The following is a 23,742-nucleotide window of genomic DNA, read 5'->3' as shown; positions in this document are numbered from 1 at the left end:
TATGACATTCCAGAAAAGGCAGGGCAGCACTATTGAAAATCCAAGCACTTTTTCTGGCTGATTTTCCATTGAGGTTAGATGAGCATACACTGCCTACATTCACAGAAAGGAGAAGGACCGCGTTTATCATCCTCACTCTGAAGGCCACTTCAGGAGCAACCCATTCAAACCTCCTGGGTGTGGAGGGTCACTCTTGCTCTTGCTCGCCAATGACCAATATAGGCAGGGTGTTCACCTGCTACTGTGATGAAGAGGTACAGTAAAAAACAGACCCCCGTTATCTTCCTCTTTTCGGCTTCTTTATCCCTTTCAGAGGTCCCTATTTTTCCATTTTTGTGAGCTTCATTCTAACTAGTTTGCAGATAAAACCATTTTGCCCAGTAAACAAACAAACAAAACCTTCTACTTGTATGTTTCGTGTACTATCGAACAGTATTTGGGCTTACACCTGTCTTTGTCAACTTGAATTAATTTTAAGATTAACATTTTTTAATATTTAGTTTGGGTTTTTCTGGCTAAGATTAGTAAAGAAAGCATAAATAAAAATTCACTGCGGGGATTTTTAAACGCTTGGTTAATTTTACAGGCATTGGCAGAAGCAATGTTTCTCTTCCTGTTCATCGATTCCAAGTTACAAACAGGGACAGAGAAATAGTTTAATGTCTTTCCCATTTAACTGAAACTTAAAAAGTAGCATATTTGCCTCCAGAAAAAACTAATGGACTCTGTGATAGGCAAAATAATGTCTTTTCCCCAAAGAGGTCCTCATCCAAATCTCCAAAACCTGTGAATAGGTTATGTTCTAGGGCAAGGGAGAATTAAGTTTGCAGGTGTAACTAAGAAATCCACTGACGACCAGGTGCAGTGGCTCATGCCTATAATCTCAGCACTCTGGGAGGCCAAGGAGGGAGGATTGCTTGAGCTCAGGAGTTCAAGACCAACCTGGCAACACAGCAAGACCCCCATCTCTGTTAAAAGAAAAACATCCACTGACTTTGAGATGGGGAGAGTAGCCTGGATCATCCAGGTGGGGCCCAGAAGTAGTGTCAGAGGGGTGCATCATGGGAAAGACTCAACAGTCATCACCGACTCTGAAGACCGTAGGGGACTGCCCGCCAAAGAATTCAGGCAGCCTCTAGATGGTAGAAAGGGGAAAGACACAGATCTTCCTCTAGGGCCTTTAGAAGGAACAGAGCCCTGCTGACACCTTGATTTTAGAGACCCATTATGAACATATGACCCTAGAACTATAAAATAATAAACTTGTATTGCATTAAACCACCAAGTTAGTGATAATTTTTTACAGCAGCAATAGGAAACTAATACAGAATCTTTGTTCATTAACAGGTGCGTGCCACCACACCTGGCTAATGTATTTTAAGTTTTAATCTTTAATTGTGGGGAATATCTTCTTTTAATTAGGGAATTTCAAATTTAAAAGAATAAAGCACTGTCCTGCTTTCTGTTTCTATGGATTTGCCTGTCTGGACATCTCATAAGTGGAATCATACCAGAAAAAAAAAAAAAGTATCCTTTTTCTTTGTTAAATAACGTAATTAAATAGTTTGGACACCAGGTGGCTCTAGACTACCAGATTTATCAAATGAGTGCTTTTCAGTTTTATGATCTTAACATATCACTGTAAAGGCAATGATGCAATTTTCTTTTAATAAGAAGAATGTTAAAAAACATCCCATTACATTTGCATCCAAGTTTTTTGACTATTGTTGGTCAGTCACTTAAATTAGTCTTGACAAATCTATAAGTTGGTTTCTGACAATTGTTGTGTGTGTGTTTTTTTTTAATCTAGAAAGATGAACTAAAAATGAATAGGTGTCACTAGAATATGACACAAGGGTAAGAACTTTTTTGGTTCCCAGTGCCTTGAATACTGACAGCATCCCATAGCCGGCACCCGATAAATAACTGTTGAATGAAAGAATATCTCATGTCCAATTTGCACATACAAATTTGTTTCTGAATAATCTGGAACTTGAAGAAGATCCTTTTGTCCAAGAATTTTTAATTTAGCACTATTCATAGAGCACTCGTTTCTTTAAATGTGCTTGCAATGCATTCTCCTTTATGCTAGAAATGAACAGCCATTCCTCATTACGTGATTACATGCAGTCGGCCCTGCCCCCGACCCAGGTGTTTCCAGTTCTAACCCAACACCCCTAGGCTTCCTACTCTCCTCCCAGTGTCTGTGAGTGATCTCGGGGGAGAGTGTGGTCAGGTCCACAGTGGACCAGAAGTCACCCACCTCCCTGGATGCAGGGGCTTGCATGGTACCTACCTGTGCCCTTGGACACTTTGTGCCCCTCTGCATTAAGCCCTCTCCTGTTGCCTGTCACGCCCGCCAAGTCAAAGTGAAAAAGTGTCTGCTTCAGAGACTTCTTCCCAGTTGAAGGGATGGAAAAATAATTTTCTCTCTACCCTTAATAGGTCTTAATTGGGGCTACCTATAACAAAGAAGAGATTAACATGAGAAAAACAGTTTATTACCGTATATGCCTCATGTATATTTGGAAGAAAACGCTGAGAAATGTGTCAATATTTAGAGTGGATCTCAAAAGAAGCATTTAAACTTCAAGCTTAAATATCATCATTCCGGGAAAAAAAGAAAGAAGAGTATGGGGAAAGGTCTGGAAAACATCATAAAACAAAGGTAAGGTTTTTTTTGTGCAGATTTAAATGTAAGCCTTCCCCATTGGTTATGAGTCTCTACTGATTTACTCCCCCTTTTTCCCTGGTGCAGAGAGAGAGACACCCTTACAAATAGAGACTGCCTTTAAAGATGTAAATTTCTTTTTTTAAAGGTAACTTTTCAGAAATACTCCTGTGTCTGCAGTTTCTCAAAATAACCAGCTCAAAATAAGCAACATGCTAAGGAGGCATATTTTGGGGTGGCATATTCTGGTCTCTTATAGTCATATTTGGTGTGGTATGTTCTGAGCCCCAGCACAATGTTCTCTGTCCCCAGACATCTTGTAAATTCTGATTCTTTCATAGTACTTTGTTCTCGCTGTGTTCAAATTGTTTTATATTTAGTTGTGTACAGTGGCATCAGATTATAATTTCTGCAGATAAAGGGTAATACTTCATCCTTTTTTATATTCCCTGTACCCAGCCAATATTGAGAATAAATAAGAGGAAAAGAGAGGAGAGGAGAAAGGAAAAAGGAAAGGAGGAAGGAAAGGAAAGGAAAAACGAAATGAGGAAGGAAAGGAGGAAGGAAAGGAAAGGAAAGGAAAAAGGAAAGAGAAGGGAGAGAAGGCTGTCCTATCATCGGGCTCAGACTGCAGATGGGTAAAATAACTGTTGCTGATTTCTTAACATTTAAATATGGGTGTGTGGCCAGGTGTGATGGCTCACACCTGAAATCCCAGCAGTTTGGGAGGCCGAGGCAGGCAGACCACCTGAGGTCAGGAGTTTGAGACCAGCCTGGCCAATGTGGAGAAGCCCCCATCTCTACAAAAAATACAAAAATTAGCCAGGCATGGTGCCTGTAATTCCAGCTTCTCAGGAGGCTGAGGCACAAGAATTGCTTGAACCCAGGAGGTGGAGGTTGCAGTGAGCCAAGATCGCACCACTGCACTCCAGCCTGGGCACCAGAGCGAGACTCCATCTCAAAGAAATAAAATATATATATATATGTGTATGTGCATATATGTTTAATCCAGGAAAAGCATAAACAGACTTACATTTATCATTTCGATATAATTTCCATTTGCAAACTCTTGGATGGTAAATATAATGAGACCTAAAATTAATGCTGTCTTTCCTCTTTAAAAAAGATAAGGAAGGAATTTGAATGCAAATTGTAATATTTTTCTTCAAAGGGGAATGATTTGCCACTCTTTAATTTGATAAAGTTCTTTATGCTTCAAATACATACCCAGGCTTTAAATATTAATAAACCTCAGAAAGCAGAAATAAAATCCTTAACCCTTCATGAATTAATTATCACAATTTAAAAACTCCAGTTTTACAAAGCATATCACAAAGTGCAAAATGGCTTTGCCAAATCATGTCTTCTTTGTGGTAATAACTCATATGATTAAATAAAATTTTACATGTGTTAAACTGAGCATTAATACTATAATTCAAAATTCTGATTTTGTGATATTGTATAATTTCAACTATAAATTTTTCCATTATATAAAATAACTATAATTATTATTTTTAATCAACTTTTATTTTTTATCAAAGTGCTATACTTGAATAGTATGAAAAATCAAAGATTGACCAGTGTGGTGGCTCTCGCCTGTAATCCCAGCACTTTGGGAGGCCAAGGGGGGCAGATCACCTGAAGTCAGGAGTTCGAGACCAGCCTGGCCAATGTGGCGAAACCCCATCTCTACTAAAAATACAAAAATTAGCCGGGTGTGGTGGTGTGCACCTGTAATCCCAGCTACTCTGGAGGCTGAGGCAGAAGAATCGCTTGAACCCAGGAGGCAGAGGTTGCAGTGAGCCGAGATCGTGCCACTGCACTCCAGCCTGGGTGACAGAGGGAGACTCTGTCTCAAAAAAAAATCAAAGATTATGAAACTTGATTTTTACAAAGTAGCCCCTTCTCTTCACTATCCTACTGCCACCATTCACCAAGTAACTAATTTCAATTTTTGTAAGTTGTTTTCACTGATTTTACTTTTTTATTTCTAAGTAATGTGTACATACTGCTGTCTCTTGGTTCATCTCAGTAGACATATCCATTGATTTCCAGTTAGGAGTAATAAGGATTTTAGCTTACTTATATCTTTTCTTTTCCTTTCACCACCTTCCCCAAAAAATAAAATCTCAAATATCTATTTATTTATTTGTATTTTATTTACTTATTTTTTGAGACAGAGTCTTGCTCTGTCACCCAGGCTGGAGTGCAGTGGCACAATCTCGGCTCACTGCACCCTCTGCCTCCCAGGTTCAAGTGATTCTTATGCTTCAGCCTCCTGAGTAGCCGGGATTACAGACATGTGCCACCATGCCCAGCTAATTTTTGTATTTTTAGTAAAGACAGGGTTTGCCATAATGGTCAGGCTGGTCTCGAACTCCTGACCTCAAGTGATCCACCTGCCTCAGCCTCCCAAAGTGCTGGGATTACAAGCATAAGCCATTGCGCCTGGCCAAAATCCCAAATATCTGTAAAATTTATATTCAGTGTTTTTATAATTTTGTCTGTGTATATGTAGTATGCAGTTTACTTCTGAGCCTAGTAGCGTGATTATATGTCCTTCCTTATGCAACTTGTTTTTTTCTAGAGTTAATGATTGCCTAATTTAAAGACAGTTTCTTAATTTTCTTTGGACGGCTGAATATTTCCACACCCTCAACAGCTCTGTAAAATGACTTTCAATTAAACTTTATACAAAACATGTCAGATAATTAAAGAATTACATCACTGTCTGCCCTGCTTCAGTTCTAGACTCTTCCTAGTGCCCCCATGTTCCTATTCCAATATGGATGGTTCCACTGTGGACCTGTTGCTTAATTGTTGTATTGGAACTTCCATTTCCCATCACCCAGGAAATTCTTTTTGTCTCTCTTGGATCTTCTGTTTCTTCAATCCCATGTATTCCAAAATCCCAATATCCTCCTCTTAATTTAGTTTTTTTTATGTGTGAGAGAGTGTGTGTGTGTGTGAGTGTATGTGCATATATGTGAATGCTTGGACACATCCTTAAACAGCTTTCTAAGAAAGGCGATTGGGAGTGTCAACCTTAAAAATAATGAGATTCAGAAAATATCATTAACAACACAGTTTGTTTGAATGCAAATCTTGAGGATGACCACCCAGAAACACTGACTCCAAACTAACAGGATTAGCATTCCGGAGTGGAGAAGTTAAGGTTTCACTAATACGTGCAGAGACAGAAATTTTAGCAGATTACATTTTCCTTAAAAGACCAGTGCATGCATTACGGTGATTTGATTGGTTATGGATTGTTACATTCCAAGGCAGATTACTTTATACTCTGTGAGAAGGAGTACTGATCTGAGAGGGTGTTTTCTCTGGTGATATTTAATCTTCCTAATTATTTACAGAAAAAAAAAGGCAGAAGTTGCAGCTGCATGTGGCATGACTCAGGCCACAGAGCCACATTCCTCTCAAGGCTCAGAATAATTTAAAGTTCCAACAGCTTTAAGTTTGAATTATTTAATTTCACATTTCCCTCCTTTCACTGACCTTTTGAAGAAACCGTCATAGATGAACTCAAATAGTTTTGGTTCCTTTCAAGTTCAGGAGCTTAGTCCTGTGTTGCTAGGTGGGCTCATCCTAGAGTGTCATATCCCATGGCAGGAGGAATTTGTTAGGCAATAAAACTGTTGGGGTGGCGTGGCAGTGGCCCATGCCTGTAATCCCAGCACTGTGGGAGGCTGAGGTGGGGAGATCACCTGGGGTCAGGAGTTCGAGACTGGCCTGGCCAACATAGTGAAACCTTGTCTCTACTAAAAATATAAAAATTAGCCAGACGTGGTGGCATGCGCCTGTAATCCCAGGTACTCAGGAGGCTGAGGCAGGAGAATCACTTGAACTGGGTGGGCAGAGGTTGCAGTGAGCCGAGATTGCGCCACTGCACTCCAGCCTGGGAGACAGAGTGAGACTCCATCTCAAAAACAACAACAACAACAACAAAACTATTGGGGTGTAGGCTGAATTTAAAGCAACATGAAGGAAGTGATTTTGTGACCTGAGTCAGGCTACATAGTTGCATCTTCAATTAATGCAATTCTTTGAGCAACCATTATTTTAGTTTTTTCAGTTGTATGTTGACTTCATTGCAAACAAATGCCACAGAAGTAATACAGACAAAAACAGGACAAAATACAACAAATGCTTATAATTCCAAGAATGCATAAGAGCTTCTGTGGCAAAGTTCACCAAGATCTAAACCTGCTTCTTGGCCAATCATTTAGAGTGGGTGTAGGATCTTAAAGTTTAGTTATTTAGGTTTTCATATCAGCCATTAATTTAGTGATGTTATCTGATTCTTCCAGAACGGAAACACAACACTTCATCTTTATGATAACATGGGTTCCCCGTGTATTATCACAGGGGATACAGTGAGTATGTTTAAAGCCATATGGTTCTGTAATGCAGCCTTTCTCTCTTTTTTTTTTTTTGAAACAGTCTCATTCTCTTGCTCAGGCTGGAGTACAGTGGCGCAATCTCAGCTCACTGCAACCTCCACCTCCCAGGCTCAAATGATTCTCCTGCCTCAGCCTCCTGAGTAGCTGGAACTACAGGCATGCACCACCACACCCAGCTAATTTTTGTATTTTTAGTAGAGACACATGCCCAGCTAACTTTCGTATTTTTAGTAGAGACGGGGTTTCACCATGTTGGCCAGGCTGCTCTGGAACTCCTGGCCTCAAGTGACTTGCCCACCTCAGTCTCCCAAAGTGCTGGGATTTGAAGTGGTGTTGTTTTCCTGGGGTAATTTGTTGTCCAATGACCATGGAAAACTAGGACGCACACACACAAAGAGTGAAGTTAAGAGTGAAGGTTCAATAGGCAAAAGAGACAATAGCTCTCTCTTCTGCAGACAGAGGGATCCCAAATGGGTTTCTGCTACCACCATGAAATGCAGAAGGTTTTATAGATGGGTTTGAGGAGGAGGTGTCTGATTTACATAGGGCACGAGAGATAGGCCAGACCATTGCGTCATTTGCATAGCACACAAAGAACTGGTTAGGACTAGGTGTGACGTTTGCATAGCACCCTGAGGAAGCTGGCTGCCCCACCCTAATCTTTTATGATGCAGATGGGTTCTCTACCCAGCCATTGCCATGTTGCCTACCTTTTTTTTCTCTTTTTTTTTTTTTTTTTTTTTGAGATGGAGTCCGGCTCTGTCGCCCAGGCTGAAGCACAGTGGCACGATCTCGGCTCACTGCAAGCTCCACCTCCCAGGTTCATGCCATTCTCCTGCCTCAGCCTCCCAAGTGGCTGGGACTACAGGCGCCTGCCACCACGCCTGGCTAATTTTTTGCATTTTTAGTAGAGACGGGGTTTCATCATGTTAGCCAGAATGGTCTCGATCCCCTGACCTCGTGATCCACCCACCTCGGCCTCCCAAAATGCTGGGATTACAGGCGTAAGCCACCGCACCGCGCTTTGTTGCCTACCTTTTTACTACACACGTGGTGACAAAGAAAAGGAAATATGGGGCCTCCGTGTTGAACATACCTGGCTTCCAGGCAGCCCTTTTCTATTGGCACAGCTGGCCGGCATTCACCTGTGCAAGCTTCCAGCTTGCTTATCTGTGTCTGCAGCTTGATTTTTTCAGGCTGCTCTTTGTAAGAAAAGAAATAATTTTGTGCCTGCTTTTTGTTAAAAAGAGAAATTCCACCAAGAACTCTGTTGCCCTTACTATCTAAATAATTTCTTTCTACCTCCTGTTTCAGGGTTACAGGCATGAGCCACTGCACCTGAACAATGCAGCCTTTCTCATAAGAGAAACTTTATTGTTTAATAACAAGATAATCATGCAACTATCATTTAATGTCTTTTTTGTGTAATTGATTAGGGCCTTTACATGCCAAAGGACCTCTTCAATACCCCATTGTGGCAGAAAGATGGAAGCTAATTGATCATACCAATGAAATACAAAACAAACCCAATAAGATTATAAATGAAGAAGATTTGCAGGCTTTGTAATTTACAAGATTGTAAATTATTCAATCTTGTGCCCAGGCATAATGCAAAGAACACTGCTCTAACAATCCTGGTTGTAACCATGGCCATAGTTTGATGCCACATAGCCAAGATGTACAATTTGGAGATAGCCAGTGTTGGAAATAAATGCTCAGTGCCGCAAAGAAGAATCAGCCCTCCAGCAAAAAGCTTTCTCATCAAGGCAATTTACCTCTGCAGAAAGGTGTCACTTGCGCCTGGCATGTCACAAGAGCACACCAAGTGGGATAGGGCAGGAGTTTTTATCTCTAACGTAGCAACTCCTGTAGCTGTGTCCTTTCCCCACTGGCTAGAGTCGGACCACACTAAGCTGACCCAGTTGGCTACTGTTTAAAATTGAATAGGGCTAATTAGGTGGGAAGAGAGAAGCTGTTTGTTACAGTACAAGGCATGTTTGGTCATGTTAGGGCACAGTAAAGGTGGAAGGATGTTTTGGTGGGACGAGCAATTGCAGAGTGGGTAGCTGAGGGGATAGATGCGAATTACAGATTAGGGCTGGCAGGAAGGTTATTTACCGTAACTAGGGGCAAGGAGAGGTACAAAGAATGAGGAAATTAGGCTTGAAAATAGAGAACAAGGAGCAAGGAAGCTGAACAAGCTGACTCTTTGAAAAGGAACTTACTGTACCTAACACCAGTAAATACTTGTGCCCCTTCAGTAGCATGTCAATCAATACTGTGTAATATAATGGTGTGGATGCACTGTTCCTTAAGTATCCATCCCATATCTCTTGTACTACTGGGTTGTGTATCCTTAGTGTAATTCTTTCATTCTCAACATTTAGGGGCAAGCTGACTGAGCTGACCAAATAGGGAGTAAGCCAGATAAAACCATCCCAAATTTGTGTTATACTATCTTGAAATTGAGTTGTCTTACATCTCATTTTGGGCAATACCAGCCATAAAGCTAATGAACTGGCCTCTTTTTCTGAAAAGCCTTCCTATGTCCCTATGTCCTTTGCTCCTTTGCTTTTAAAGTTTTGTTTTGCTTTGTTTTGTTTTAAGACAGAGTCCGGCTCTGTTACCCAGGCTGGAGTGCAGTGGTGTAATCTCCTGTCACTGCAGCCTCCACCTCCTGGGTTCAAGCAATTCTCCTACCTCAGCCTCTGTAGTAGCTGGTATTACAGGCATGCATGACCACACCTGGCTAATTTTTATATATATATATATTTTTAGTGGAGATGGGGTTTCACCATGTCAGCCAGGCTAGTCCCGAACTCCTGACTTCAAGTGATGTGCCTGCCTCAGCCTCCTATAAAATATTATTTAAAAGGCCCAGATACAGTGGCTCATGCCTGTAATCCCAGCACTTTGGGAGGCCAAGGCGGGTGGATCACTTGAGCTCAGGAGTTTGAGACAAGCCTGGCCAACATGGTGAAACCCTGTCTCTACTAAAAATACAAAAATTAGCTGAGTGTGCTGGTGACCACCTGTAGACTGAGCCTGGGAGATGGAGGTTTCAGTGTGCCAAGATCACGCCACTGCACTCCAGCCTGGGTGAAAGAGTGAGACTACTTCTCAAAAAAAAAAAAAAAAAAAAATGATTGGCCGGGCACAGTGGCTCACACCTGTAATCCCAGCACTTTGGGATGCCGAGGCAGGCAGATCACCTGAGGTCAGGAGTTTGAGACCAGCCTGGCCAACCTGGTGAAACCCCGTCTCTACTAAAAATACAAAAATTAGCCGAGTGTGGTGGAGCATGCCTGTAATCCCAGCTACTCAGGAGGCTGAGGCACAAGAATCACTTGAACCCAAGAGGCAGAGATTGCAGTGAGACAAGATCGTGCCATTGCACTCCAGCCTGGGCAACAAGAACAAAACTCTGTCTCAAAAAAAAAAAAATTATTAAAAGGCCAGTGATACTTATCATTTCTAGTCATGCTAGTGTTAAGCACCAATGAGTATTCTTGAGAAATACAGATATAGTTCTTTCTTTCTTTTTCTTACTCTGTTGCCCAGGCTGGAGTGCAGTGGCATGATCTTGGCTTACTGCAACCTCTGGTTCCCAGATTCAAGAAATTCAGGCCGGGCGCGGTGGCTCACGCTTGTAATCCCAGCACTTTGGGAGGCCGAGGCGGGCGGATCACGAGGTCAGGAGATCGAGACCATGGTGAAACCCCGTCTCTACTAAAAATACAAAAAATTAGCCGCGCGTGGTGGCGGGCGCCTGTAGTCCCAGCTACTCGGAGAGGCTGAGGCAGGAGAATGGCGTGAACCCGGGAGGCGGAGCTTGCAGTGAGCCGAGATCGCGCCACTGCACCCCAGCCTGGGCGACAGAGCGAGACTCCGTCTCAAAAAAAAAAAAAAGAAAGAAATTCTCCCGCCTCAGCCACCTGGGTAGTGGGGATTATAGGCACCCGCCACCATGCCCAGCTAATTTTTGTGGATATATTTCTGACATTCTACCCAATCTTGTTCTTGGAAAGGAGATATCCACCATGTTAAGCCAAAACCACCAGAAAGGGCATAAGACCACACACCCAACAAGTGTTTTCTCTAATCCATTTGCATTGTCCTGAGCCTCTCCAAGAAGAGATTTGCTTCATGGACAATAGCTGGTGACAGTGGCAGCAAAACATAAGAACTAGGAATGAAAAGAAAGAAATTTGATAGGTGGGGCACAGTGGCTCACACCTGTAATCCTAGCACTTTGGGAGGCCAAGGCAGGCAGATTACGAGGTCAGGAGTTCGAGAACAGCCTGGCCAACATGGCGAAACCCTGTCTCTAATAATAATACAAAACTTAGCCGGGCGTGGTGGTGGGCACCTGTAGTCCCAGGTACTCGGGAGACTGAGGCAGGAGAATTGCTTGAACCTGGGAGGCAGAGGTTGCAGTGAGCCGAGATCATGCCACCACATTCCAGCCTGGGTGACAGAGTGAGACTTCATCTCAAAAAAAAAAAAAAAAAGAAAGAAATTTGGTGAGAACTTGCAAGTGAACACCTTCTCCATCTATTAGTCATCATTAACATTAAACATTTTCCGGCAGTAAATGAGTTTAATAAAATAAAATTAAATATTCATTTAGAGATACAGGCCTGGTCCAGTGTCTTGGGAAAGCTGACTACCTCAGATGTCATCTTTTTCTTGTTCTTGTTGGTTCTGGAGAATTTCCATCTTAGCTCACTGGTTTGAGATGAAGTCCAAATGGGCAAAATGGCTTTCTTTACATGGTGATATATATCCAGGAATCACTGGTTGGCACAAGAGTTTTTGGGGTACCTGATAAGATTCCTTCCACCTTGATTGGTAAGAGTCCTTTAAAAGTAGCATTTCCAATCAACAAAATCTCCTGGTTGAAGTACATAGTCCTTTAAAAGTAGCATTTCCAATCAACAAAATCTCCTGGTTGAAGTCCATAGTCCTTGAGTTTTTTTGTCTCCTGGGAGCTCAGTGTGGAAAGAGTCTTTTACTAACTTACAGTTTTTAGTTAGCTGCCTTATAAGGCTACTGCAATAATAGAACATATCCCCTTTTAATATCATAGAGTCACAGTTTCCTAGAGACAATTTAATAGGTGTGCCTGTAATAATTTCAAATGGAAACAACTGACATTTACCAAAAAGGGTCAATCTTAGGTTAAGCAAAGCCAATGGAAGAGCTTTTGGCCAAAGGAATTTCTCTTCTTTTTTTTTTTTTTTGTTTAGATGGAGTTTCACTCTTGTTGCCCAGGCTGGAGTGCAATGGCGTGAACTCGGCTCACCGCAACCTTTGCCTCCAAAGTTCAAGCAATTCTCCTGCCTCAGCCTCCCAAGTAGCTGGGATTACAGGCATGAGCTACCATGCCCAGCTAATTTTGTATTTTTAGTAGAGATGGGGTTTCTCCATGTTGGTCAGGCTGGTCTCGAACTCCCGACCTCAGGTGATCCGCTCACCTTGGCTTCCCAAAGTGCTGGGATTACAGGCGTGAACCACTGCACCCGGCCTTGGCCAAGGGAATTTTTAAAACCTCGGTTAATTTTTGCCAGTTGAGTTTTGGTGATTCTGTTTGTGCATTTACCTGTCCCAGGTGACTGGGGGTGATAGGCAAAATGGAAACATTGGAGAATGAGCAAGATTTTACATACTGACTGGATTATTTGTCCAGTAAAATGAGCACATCTGTCCTCTGTCACTGTGAAGTTCTAGAGGGACTACCCACGTTGCAATAATTTTTTTCTAGAAGAATTTTACTTATCACTAAGGCTGTTGCTCTTCTGCATAGAAATACTTCCACCCTATGACAAAACGTACAAACTGTTACTAGAACATACTTATATTCTTGTATTCCTGGTAGCTGAATAAAATCTAGTTGCCATACCTCAATTAGGCTTTCTGGTAAAGGAAAATGACCCAGAGAACTATGTAAACGTTTCCCTGGATTATCTTTTGGACAGATGTGGCAGCAATTATACACCTTATGAGCAACAGTTGGAGATTTCCAATAATCTTGTTTTTCCCAAGCAATCATCTTATCAGGGCTCCAATGAGTTAAATCATGCACATGAGTTAAGAAAGATAACTGTAATTTGGTTGGAAGCATAAGTAGACCATTTGGTCCATATCATAGCCCAGTCTCAGACAAGTACATTCCCCCTTTACTTTCCCAATTTTCTTGTTCTGTTTTTGGAGCTTTGGATTGAGCTAATTTTATATCAAAATCAAGTGCTTTCTTAAAAGCTAAAATGGGTTTTCTTGTTCAGATGCGCTTAGTACAGCCCTTTTTGCTGTACTATCTGCTAATTGATTTCCTTTGCTTTCTGAAATATTTGACTTTGAATGGCTTGGAATCTTGATAAAGGGTAATGATTTGGGCAATAATATAGCTTCCAATAATTCTGAAATAAGGTGTCTCTTTTTTGTGGACTGACCAGAAGAGGTTAAAAATCATCTTTATTTCCATAGCATTCCAAAGTAATGAGCTACTCTAAAAGCCTATCAGCTATTTGTATATATATATTAGCAGTTGTTCCTTTTGCCAATTGACAGTTTTAATTAATGCTATTAACTTTGCTTTTGGAGCTGAGGACTCTCCTGGAAGATGCGCATTTTCTATTTCCTCAGTCAAGGATACTACAGCATCACCTGCGTGGTAAATTTCAGATCTACCCTTTAAGTAAGATCCATCTGCAAACCAAATAACCTCAGCATTAGTAAGGAGGGTTTCTTGCAGGTCCATCCTAGGAGAGGAGCTGGTTGGTTAAGAGTATGCAATCATGTGGTGTTTCATCTGAAGGCAGGGGCAGTTGAATTTAGAAAAATTTAGACTTTTACATCTGGAGATTGATTGGGGAGCAGAAAGAAGAACTTTTTATGAGAAGCCAGTCTACTAACTGAATAGTGTTAAATGTGGTGCAAGTTGAGAAGTGCTTCCACAGAATGTGGAATGAAGACCGTGAGGGGAGATCCTATCACTTTGTTTGGTTGCTGTAGGGACAGTAGCGGTTATTGCTGTCATGCAAGGTTGCAGTTCTTTAGCTGTGGGGTCCAGTTGTTGACTATAGTATCCTACAAGTCTATTTTGATCTCCATGTTTTTGAGTCAGAATGCCTAAGGCAGTTCATGAACAAACAATGAAAATGAAATGTTACAATTTAGATACCCTAACACTGGGGCATCTATAAGACTCTTAAATTTCTTCCAGTGTTAGCCAGGGGTGGTGGCTCACCCCTGTAATCCCAGCACTCTGGGAGGCTGAGGAGGGCAGATCACCCGAGGTCAGGAGTTTGAGACCAGCCTGGCCAACATGGCGAAACCCCATCTCTACTAAAAATACAAAAATTAGCCAGGTGTGGTGGCATGCACTTGTAATCCCAACTACTTGGGAGGCTGAAGCAGGAGAATCACTTGAATCCAGGAGGTGGAGGCTGCAGTGAGCTGAGATTGCACCACTGCCCTCCAGCCTGGGCAACAGCAAGATTCCGTCTCAAAAAAAAAACCAAAAATTTCCAATGTTAACTGATTTTCCTCTGTTCATTCCAGGGGGTCCAGTTTACCTTATTTAAAAAGAGTATATAAAGGTTGAGTTTTTAAGGAGAAGTTTGGAATTCAGTTTTCTCAGTATCCTGTTAACTCCCAAAATTCTCTCAGTTGTTTCTTAGTTTTGGGGGTATGGAAGGCCAATATTCCTTTTATTCTTTTTTTTTTTTTTTTTTTTTTGAGATGGAGTCTCACTCTGTCACCCAGGCTGGAGTGCAGTGGCGCGATCTCAGCTCACGGCAACCTCTGCTCCCTGGGTGCAAGCCTCAGCCTCCCGAGTAGCTGGGATTACAGGCGCCTGCCACTGTGCTCGGCTAATTTTTGTATTTTTAGTAGAGACGGGGTTTCACCATCTTGGCCAGGCTGAGTTTGAACTCCTGACCTCGTGATCTGCCTGCCTCGGCCTCCCAAAGTGCTGGGATTACAGGTGTGAACCACTGCACTCAGCCCAATATTCTTTTTATTCTAGCTGAATTGATAAAGAGGCTTTCCTTTGATATTAGGTAACTTAAATATCTTACTTGTTTTTGACAGAATTGAAGTTTTTTCTTTGAGGCTTTGTGTTCCTTTGAAACTAATCATTGTAATAAATAAATTCCATCCTCTATGTAGGTTTGTTTATCTCCTGAGCACAGAAGTAAATTGTCTCCATACTGTATCAAGGTGTATTTCTTAAGGAAGTCAACATCTGAAAGGTCTGCTATTAATATTTGTGAAAAATAAGTTGTACTCTTCAGTATATCCCTGAGGCATAACTGTTCATGTGTATTGTCTATCTTCCCAAGTGAAGGTAAAGAGAAATTGATTATCTTTATCCACAGGAATGCTGAAGAATGAGCCACATAGGTCTCTTACAGTAAAGAACACACCTTCAGTTGAGATGGCAGTCAACACATATGCAGGTTTGGTAACCATTGGATGTGAGGAATGACTATGTTATTAATTGCCCTCAGAGTCTGTGCAAATCTCCACCCTCTACTGTTTGGAGTATGAGCTTGTATAAAAAATAATCAAGCCTCTTTTCATATAATCCAATAGGTCTTATCCCTTCCTATGCCTCTGATCTTAGAGAATATTGTTTAAGGTTTGGAAAAGGTTTTGATGGATTTATTTGAATTTTAATTGGGGCAGCTAAGATAATTTTTCCAATATTGGTGGAGAATTTTGATCACAATTGATCAAGTACTAGTTTTAATCTTTAAAAAAAACTTTTATTAATATAAAATATGGAACATTTCATGAATTTGCATATCATCTTCATGCAGGGGACATGCTAATCTTCGCTGTCATCCCAATTTTATTATATGTGCTATTGAAGGAAGCACTCAAGTACTATTTTTAACAGCTCTTGTTACATAATTCTTCATTATTTAACAATCTACTTTCCTTCATGATAATATTAATTGCTATTTGTGATGTAAAAGCATCAGAATTTGAGAAAATTTTGGACCTAATAATTCTATTTTACCTTCTAATTCTAAATATATCCCCCCTCCTTTTCATTTGAGACGGAATCTTGCTCTGTCACCAGGCTGGAGTGCAGTGGCACGATCTCAGCTCACTGCAACCTCCGCTTCCCAGGTTCAAGTGATTCTTCTGCCTCAGTCTCCTGAGTAGCTGGGATTACAGGTGCACACGACCATGACTGGCTAATTTTTGTATTTTTAGTAGAGACAGGGTTTCACCATGTTGGCCAGGATCATCTCGATCTCCTGACCTCATGATCTGCCAGCCTCAGCCTCCCAAAGTGCTGGGATTACAGGCATGAGTCACAGCACCCGGCCTTCCCCCTTTTGAAAGAAAGATATGTGAGTATTATATAACTCTAGGAAATCTCTCCCTATCAGATGGTTGGAGGCTAAGGGGGCAAAGAGGAAGACATGTTAGGTTCCCTCTAGGGGAGCTAACTGAAAAACTATAGGGTTGAGATTGATATAGTGATATAGGAGTATTTGTTTCACCCATGATTTGTACTGGTTTTTTACTCTGAGGAATGTAACCTCATAATAAGGTGAGATATATCACTGATAATGTAGCTCCAGTGTCATTAAGAGTTTGTGTTTGGTCTCCATTTAAATTAATTCTAACCTTCCCTAAGTTATTTATAAGGAGGTAAGAAAAGGTCCATTTGGTTTCCTCAGAGCATCCTTATTCTTTTTCTTTGACTTGTTGCCCTCATTTCCATTTTAATTTTCTACAATCCATTTTGAAATATTCAGCCTTTTTTCAGTAATTGCAAAGCAGGGGATTAGGTCAGTTTGGGAACTTTTTAGGCTGTTTAGGGGTTACAAATTGGTTGGACAATTGTTTTAATTGTAAACTCATGATCTTATTTGCTTTTCCTCCCTGCTTAACTTCTCTTTCCTTTTATTTCTGGGTTAGAGTACTGGACATTTGATCAGCAAAATTAACTAGATCATGAGTTTGAGAGGTTCCCCAAATAGGGCGTTGTCTTTTTGTTATAAAAAGACCATTCTTCACTTAATCCATTTACAAAGCTTGAGTTAAGGAGAATATCATTTTGGTGATTAGTATAACTTTCTTCTGATAAGCCTGAATATTATTTAAATGTTTTTCAAATTTTTCATAGTATGACATTATAGCCTTATCAATATTTTATTTACATTGTTGTATTTTTTCCAATCTTTAGAAACCAAAGGGAATAGTGGCTAGTAAAACTTTGGCAGTATTGCAGGCCCATTCATGATCCTCTAAAGGATTTCTCCAACTTGCCTTTGCTATCTAATCTTTGGCTTTAATTTCTTTTCCTTTTTTTTTTTTTTTTTTTTTTGAGATGGACTCTTGCTTTGTCACCCAGGCTGGAGTGCAGTGGCACGATCTCCGCTCACTGCAAGCTCCGCCTCCCAGGTTCATGCCATTCTCCTGCCTCAGCCTGCCGAGTAGCTGAGACTACAGGCGTCCACCACCACGCCCAGCTAATTTTTTGTATTTTTAGTAGAGACGGGGTTTCATCGTGTTAGCCAGTTTGGTCTCGATCTCCTGACCTCGTGATCCACCCGCCTCGGCCTCCCAAAGTGCTGAGATTGCAGGCGTGAGCCACGTGCCCAGCCTGGCTTTACTTTGTAACACTAAATGTGAACCAATTGATATAAATCAGAAAATCTAGGATCATAAGTGTCAATGTTTAATTCAAATTCTCTAGCAAATTGTGCTCACTTCAGCAGCACATGTACAAATTCTCTAGCAAATTAAGCAGGCATCGTGGTGCATGCCTGTAATCCCAGCTACTTGGTAGGTTGAGGTGGGAGGATCATTTGAGCCCAGGAGGTGGAGGTTGCAGTGAAGCGAGATTACACCACTGCACTCCGCCTGAGTGATAGAGCAAGACCCTGTCTCCAAAACAAAACAAATTCTCTAGCAAATCCAGTAGGGTCCTGAAGAGGATCCAAGAATTCTTTAAACCAAGGCAGATTCTCCTCTGCTGGACATAGGGTATTCCCAAAATGGAGTCACAACAGCAGAAGGAGGAGGCAGAGGTGAAGGAAGGGAGGAAAGGAGGAAAGGAAGGAGGGAAGGAGGGAGGGAGGGATGAGGAGAGAGGGAAGGTATGTCCAAACAAAGAAGTTTTGACAAAACAGAAAGAAGAGCTGAAGAAGGAGAAATTTCAGCAGTCTTTTTCAACTTAAAAATTGTTTTAGGCCCAGGCACGGTGGCTCACGCCTGTAATTCCAGCACTTTGGGAGGCCAAGGCAGGCGGATCACGAGGTCAGGAGATCAAGACTATCCTGGCTAACACGGTGAAACCCTGTCTGTACTAAAAAATACAAAAAATTTAGCCGGGCGCGGTGGCGGGCATCTGTAGTCCCAGCTACTTGGGAGGCTGAGGCAGGAGAATGGCAGGAACCCAGGAGGTGGAGTTTGCAGTGAGCAGAGATCGCGCCACTGCACTCCAGCCTGAGTGACAGAGCAAGACTCCATCTCAAAAAAAAAAAAATTGTTTTAGGCACTTTTGTTTTCTTCTTGCAAAGAAATGATTTTATCAGAATCTCTTTTAGAAGCTTCCAAGTACCACTGAAAATCAATCTGCCAGTTGTTTTATTTTATTTTAGTGCCAGCTTTTTCTAATTGAGTGTGCAAACTAGGTTAGGTACTTAAAAGGTACCCCCATTTGGCCATTATAATTTGGTCATTGTGAGTTATATGAGACCATTTTTCTAAATATTTGCATATAAAGGTGCCATAAGTATTAAACATGATTCTAGCTGATGTTTCTAAGGGTGGATCTCTCCATAAGGAAGAAGACTCAGTTTTAGAAGTATGAGTGCTCAGAATTTAGACTTCACTTTTGAATGATCAAAAAGACCTAGTGGGAAGTGTTTTGGATTGAGTGTGCTGATTGTGGGAATAGCTCTTCAAAGTATCACCCTTGAGTTAGTTCTTCTTGTTTATGTGTCTTGGTGGTCCCAAGAGACTTGAGTGCTTAAGGCACTAGGTGATCAACTTGTATGTATGCTAACAGGATTAAGCAAAGTTCCCCGTATATTCTTCTGAAGGGATTCCCTTTAGAACAGTTTATTTCATGAGTGATAAGCTCCAACACTCCCTCAAGACCTTACTCACTAAAGGTGCCTTTTGGATGGGAAAGACGATGTGTCTTGTCTTCGGGACTTATCTTGTCCTCGTAGAGAGCCTTTTATAATATTCACTCAAAAAAAAAAAAGTTTAGATTTGTCAATTGAACCAAGCTTCAGAATCTGACCAGCTCTAAAGTTTACAAAATTTTCACTTAAGCCACAGAGATTCACTTCCTCTTTTCAAAGAGAAACTGTTTTCTCCCTAACCAAAATTTGGTACAAGAGAAAAGGTTGAAAAACTCCAAGCAGTAGTTCCAAATAAAACCTTAAGCTCAGAGAAAAGTGAAAATCACAAATCTGCAATTAGCAGAATCTCTAGAGAATAACAAACCAAACTCCTACCTTGTTGTAGAACTTCAGTTCCAACCCCATTGAGTTAGGAATGTGTGTAATGCAAATAAAGTCTGCATCCTCAACCAATCCAGGAGAACTCAAACTTGAAAGGGGCCTTACCAGAGATTTGCATAGCCTGTGAAGTCAGGAAAATGAAAATCATTTGTGCTGGTACCAAGGCTCAAGTTGTTGACAAAGCGATGAGGATTGCTGAAGTTCTGCTTCAAGTCCCATCGTGGTCACCAAAATGTCAACCTTAAGTAATGAGATTCAGAAAATATAAATTTGTACAGAGTCTATTCAAACACAAGCCTTGAGGATGGCCGCTCGGGAACCAGTGACTACAAACAAACAAGGTCAGTATTCCAAAGTGGAGAAGTTAAGGTTTCAGGCCGGGCGCAGTGGCTCACGCCTGTAATCCCAGCACTTTGGGAGGCCAAGGCGGGTGGATCACGAGGTCAAGAGATCGAGACCATCCTGGCCAACATGGTGAAAGCCTGTCTCTACTAAAAATACAAAAATTAGCCTGACGTGGTGGCATGCACCGGTAGTCCCAGCTACTCGGGAGGCTGAGGCAGGAGAATCACTTGAACCTGGGAGGTGGAGGTTGCGGTGAGCTGAGATCACACCACTGAACTCCAGCCTGGTGACAGAGCAAGACTCTGTCTCAAAAAAAAAAAAAAAAAAAAAAGTTAAGGTTTCACTTATATAGGCAGAAACAGAGAAACTTTAGCAGATTACAGCATTTTCCTTACAAGACCGTTCCCTATATGAGAGCAATTTGATTGGTTACAGATTGCTACATCCCAAGGAAGATTACTTTATTGCTCCATGAGGGAGGTAGTGATCTGAGGGGGTCTCATGTCTGAGGCCATTTGGTCTTCTTAATTATTTACAAGAAAAAAAGGCAGAAGTTGCAGCTGCATGCTGCGTGACTCAGACTACATAGCCACCCTCCACTTGAAGCTCAGAATAATTCAAATTTCCAACAGCTTTAAGTTTGAATTATTTAATTTCACAGGAGGTACATTTTTTGAAGACTTGTATGTGTAAAAATGTCTCTTTTCTACCCTTTTACTTGATAGCAAATTTGGCTAAATATATAATTCTTGGTTAAACAAAAAATAACTTTCCCTTGGAAATTTGAAGGTATAACTCCCTTATCTTCTACCTTCCATTTCCATGAGAAGTTTGATGCCATTCTTATTCACAATCTTCTATTCATTAATTTTCTGTCTCCACCCTATTTCTCCACCCCTACCAGAGCTTTTAGAGACTTCTGTTTATCCCTAGGGTTTGAAATTTCATCATAATAAGTCCTTTGTTGTCACTGGCTTATGTTATTTGATGGGAATTTTTTTTTTTTTTTTTTTTTTTTTTTTTTTTTTTTTTTTTGAGACAGGGTCTCACTCTGTCGCCAAGGCTGGAGTGCAGTGGCATGAGGATGGCCCATTGCAGCTTCGATCTCTTGGGCTCAGGTGATTCTACCACCTCAGCCTCCCGGGTAGCTGGGACTACAGGTATGTGCCACCACGCCCAGCTAAGTTTTTTGTATTTTTTTGTAGAGACAGGGTTTCACTATGTTGCCCAGGCTGGTCTCGAACTCCTGGGCTCAAGCAATCCTCCTGCCTTGGCTTCCCAAAGTGCTGGGATTACAGGCGTGAGCCATCATGCCTGGCCTTGTGGGATATTTGTTTGTCTTTTACTCATTGGTCTAGATACCAAAAAGTTGTTTTTGAGAAGAGGCTCATGTTCTTCAGCTCTGAAAAACTCTCTTATATTATTTTATTAATACTTTTCTCCACCAGTCTTTTCTGTTCTCTTTCTGGCACTCCTATTAATTAGCTGTCAGGCTTCCTGGATTGAGCATCTAATTTCTTATGTTTTCTCTCTTATTGTCCAATTATTTGCCACTTTGCTCTGGTTTTGGATTCCCTAACTATACCCTCTACTTTACTATTGAGATTTTCATTTCTGCCATCTAATTTTTATTTTCCTGATGTTTTTGTTGTTGTTATCTGAATACTCTTAAGTCCATTTATATTTGAGAATGGGACACAGAAAAGCTGAGAGCTGGCCGGCCGCGGTGGCTCATGCCTGTAATCCCAGTACTTTGGGAGGCCGAGGCGGGTGGATCTCAAGGTCAGGAAATCAAGAGCATCCTGGCTAACACGGTGAAGCCCCGTCTCTGCTAAAAATACAGAAGAATTGGCTGGGTTTGATGGTGGGCGCCTGTGGTCCCAGCTACTTGGGAGGCTGAGGCGAGAGAGTGGTGTGAACCCGGGAGGCGGAGCTTGCAGTGAGCCGAGATCGCGCCACTGCACTCCAGCCTGGGCGACAGAGAAAGACTCCGTCTCCAAAAAAAAAATAAATAAATAAATAAGAAAATAAAATTTGAAAGCTGAGAGCTGTGTTTGTGAACAAGTGTGTCGAGAGTGATCAGGTGTGGGCAATGACCATTATCTCAGGGAACTCTCAAAGGCCAAAATGTGGAGGTCTTTTCTCTATGACTATTTAATTTCTCTAGAGGAGGAACCTGTAATTTCTTGCCTACCTGGTAGATAACCTTGCTGCTGGCCTTCTGAGAGAGAAAGAGAAAGTTGGGGTAGAGATGGGAAGAATGATAGTCACGTTTCTTCTTGATCATCCTATAGCAAAGAAGAAAAAGTGACAAGCCACAATAACAAACCTAGACGTCCCAATTATCTGTTCAATACCTCACTTTAAAAAATATGTACATTTATACAGATAATCAGGGACACTAGATATCTGTTTTTACATCAGTTCTGTTTCCAGCCCCACTTCTTACTCTTGTCCACCAGTGTATGTCCACTCTTTGCTCCCAAAGTTCTTCAGGGTTCTATCAGTCAAATAATCTTCCTTTTGGCCCATAATTTCCTCTGGAAACCCTTTAAGATATGCCTACCTCTCGCTCTACATCAACAACCACTCCTTTGTCTGGTGTTCATCAACTGATGGCCCTTCTACCCTTTATATCATCATTTGGGCTTACATGTTTTCCTTTCATTAGCTGTCATTACAGAGGAGTCTCAAAAGAGACAAAAAATAAACAAGTGGATCAACTATTTTTCATCAAAAATATTTAGAAACAATAAGATCTTTTTGCAGAGGGTCATAGTGTGTTTTTTGTTTTTGTTTTTTGAGACAGAGTCTCGCTCTGTCTCCCAGGCTGGAGTGCAGTGGCACAATCTTGGCTCACTGCCACCTCTGTCTCCTGGGTTCAAGCAATTCTCCTGCCTCATCCTCCCGAGTAGCTGGGACTACAGTCATGTGCCACCACGCCCGGCTAATTTTTTTTGTATTTTTAGTAGAGACGTGGTTTCACCATGTTGGTCAGGCTCGTCTCAGACTCCTGACCTCAAATGATCCACCCGCCTCGGCCTCCCAAAGTGCTGGGATTATAAGCATGAGCCACCGAGCCCATAGTGTCTTAAGCGTCTTAAGTGTCTTGAGCCCATAGTGTCTTAAGATTGCAGTCAAAGAGAAATACTTTAAAGAAAGCAATATTCTATATGAAAGCATATAGGCTAAGTTATTCATTCTGGCTTTACTACCTGCTAGTTATATGATTTGGAGCAAATTATTGGATCTCTCAAGAGCCTCAGTTTCCTCCTCTTTAAAATGCAATTCATAATACCTCAAGTATTGTCAAGAGTTATAAGCACATATAATGCGTTCAGTCAATATAAGTTCCCTTTTTGCTTTGAAATGAACAAGTAAAAGATGACAAGGAGTGATAAAGCTCATCAAGACTGGACTTCTTTGGTAAAAGCAAAGCTCAAAAGAGTAGGTTGATGACCACTTTACTTAGTGACATCTTACTAGGGAGTCCGTTGCAAAGAAAAGAGCATTTTCTTTTCGATGGGTTTCACTCTAGTTGTTTTCTTGTTAAGCGTTGCCTTTTAAAACCACACTGTTCCTTTCTCCTCCTCAAGCATTTTCTCCTTTCTTTTTTCTGCTTCACTAGTCTTACTTGTTTGAAATAAAGAGAGACGAAGTGTGTCAGCCATGGTCCCAGCAGGAAGCAGGCTTCACTTCAACTAGTTCCAAAGAAGGGACTTTAGGAAGGGAATTTTTTTCAGAGATATGGATAAAGGAACCAGCAAAGGCTATGGTGACACCCAGAGGCTAGCAAGCAAGGGCA

General features: G+C 41.4%; 1 non-coding gene across 1 annotated transcript; it reads right to left on the bottom strand.

The window, feature by feature from the left end:
• Window positions 1-15,869: 15,869 nt before the first annotated feature.
• Window positions 15,870-15,974, bottom strand: LOC129465125 (U6 spliceosomal RNA). Its single transcript, XR_008651893.1, has one exon. It is a non-coding gene; the product is annotated as a U6 spliceosomal RNA (small nuclear RNA).
• Between the last annotated feature and the right edge of the window lie 7,768 nt (window positions 15,975-23,742).

This window comes from Symphalangus syndactylus, chromosome 16 (assembly GCF_028878055.3).
Source record: "Symphalangus syndactylus isolate Jambi chromosome 16, NHGRI_mSymSyn1-v2.1_pri, whole genome shotgun sequence".
NCBI lineage: Eukaryota > Metazoa > Chordata > Mammalia > Primates > Hylobatidae > Symphalangus > Symphalangus syndactylus.
Note: the sequence above shows the minus strand (reverse complement) of the source record. Positions and strands in the feature narration are given on the sequence as shown.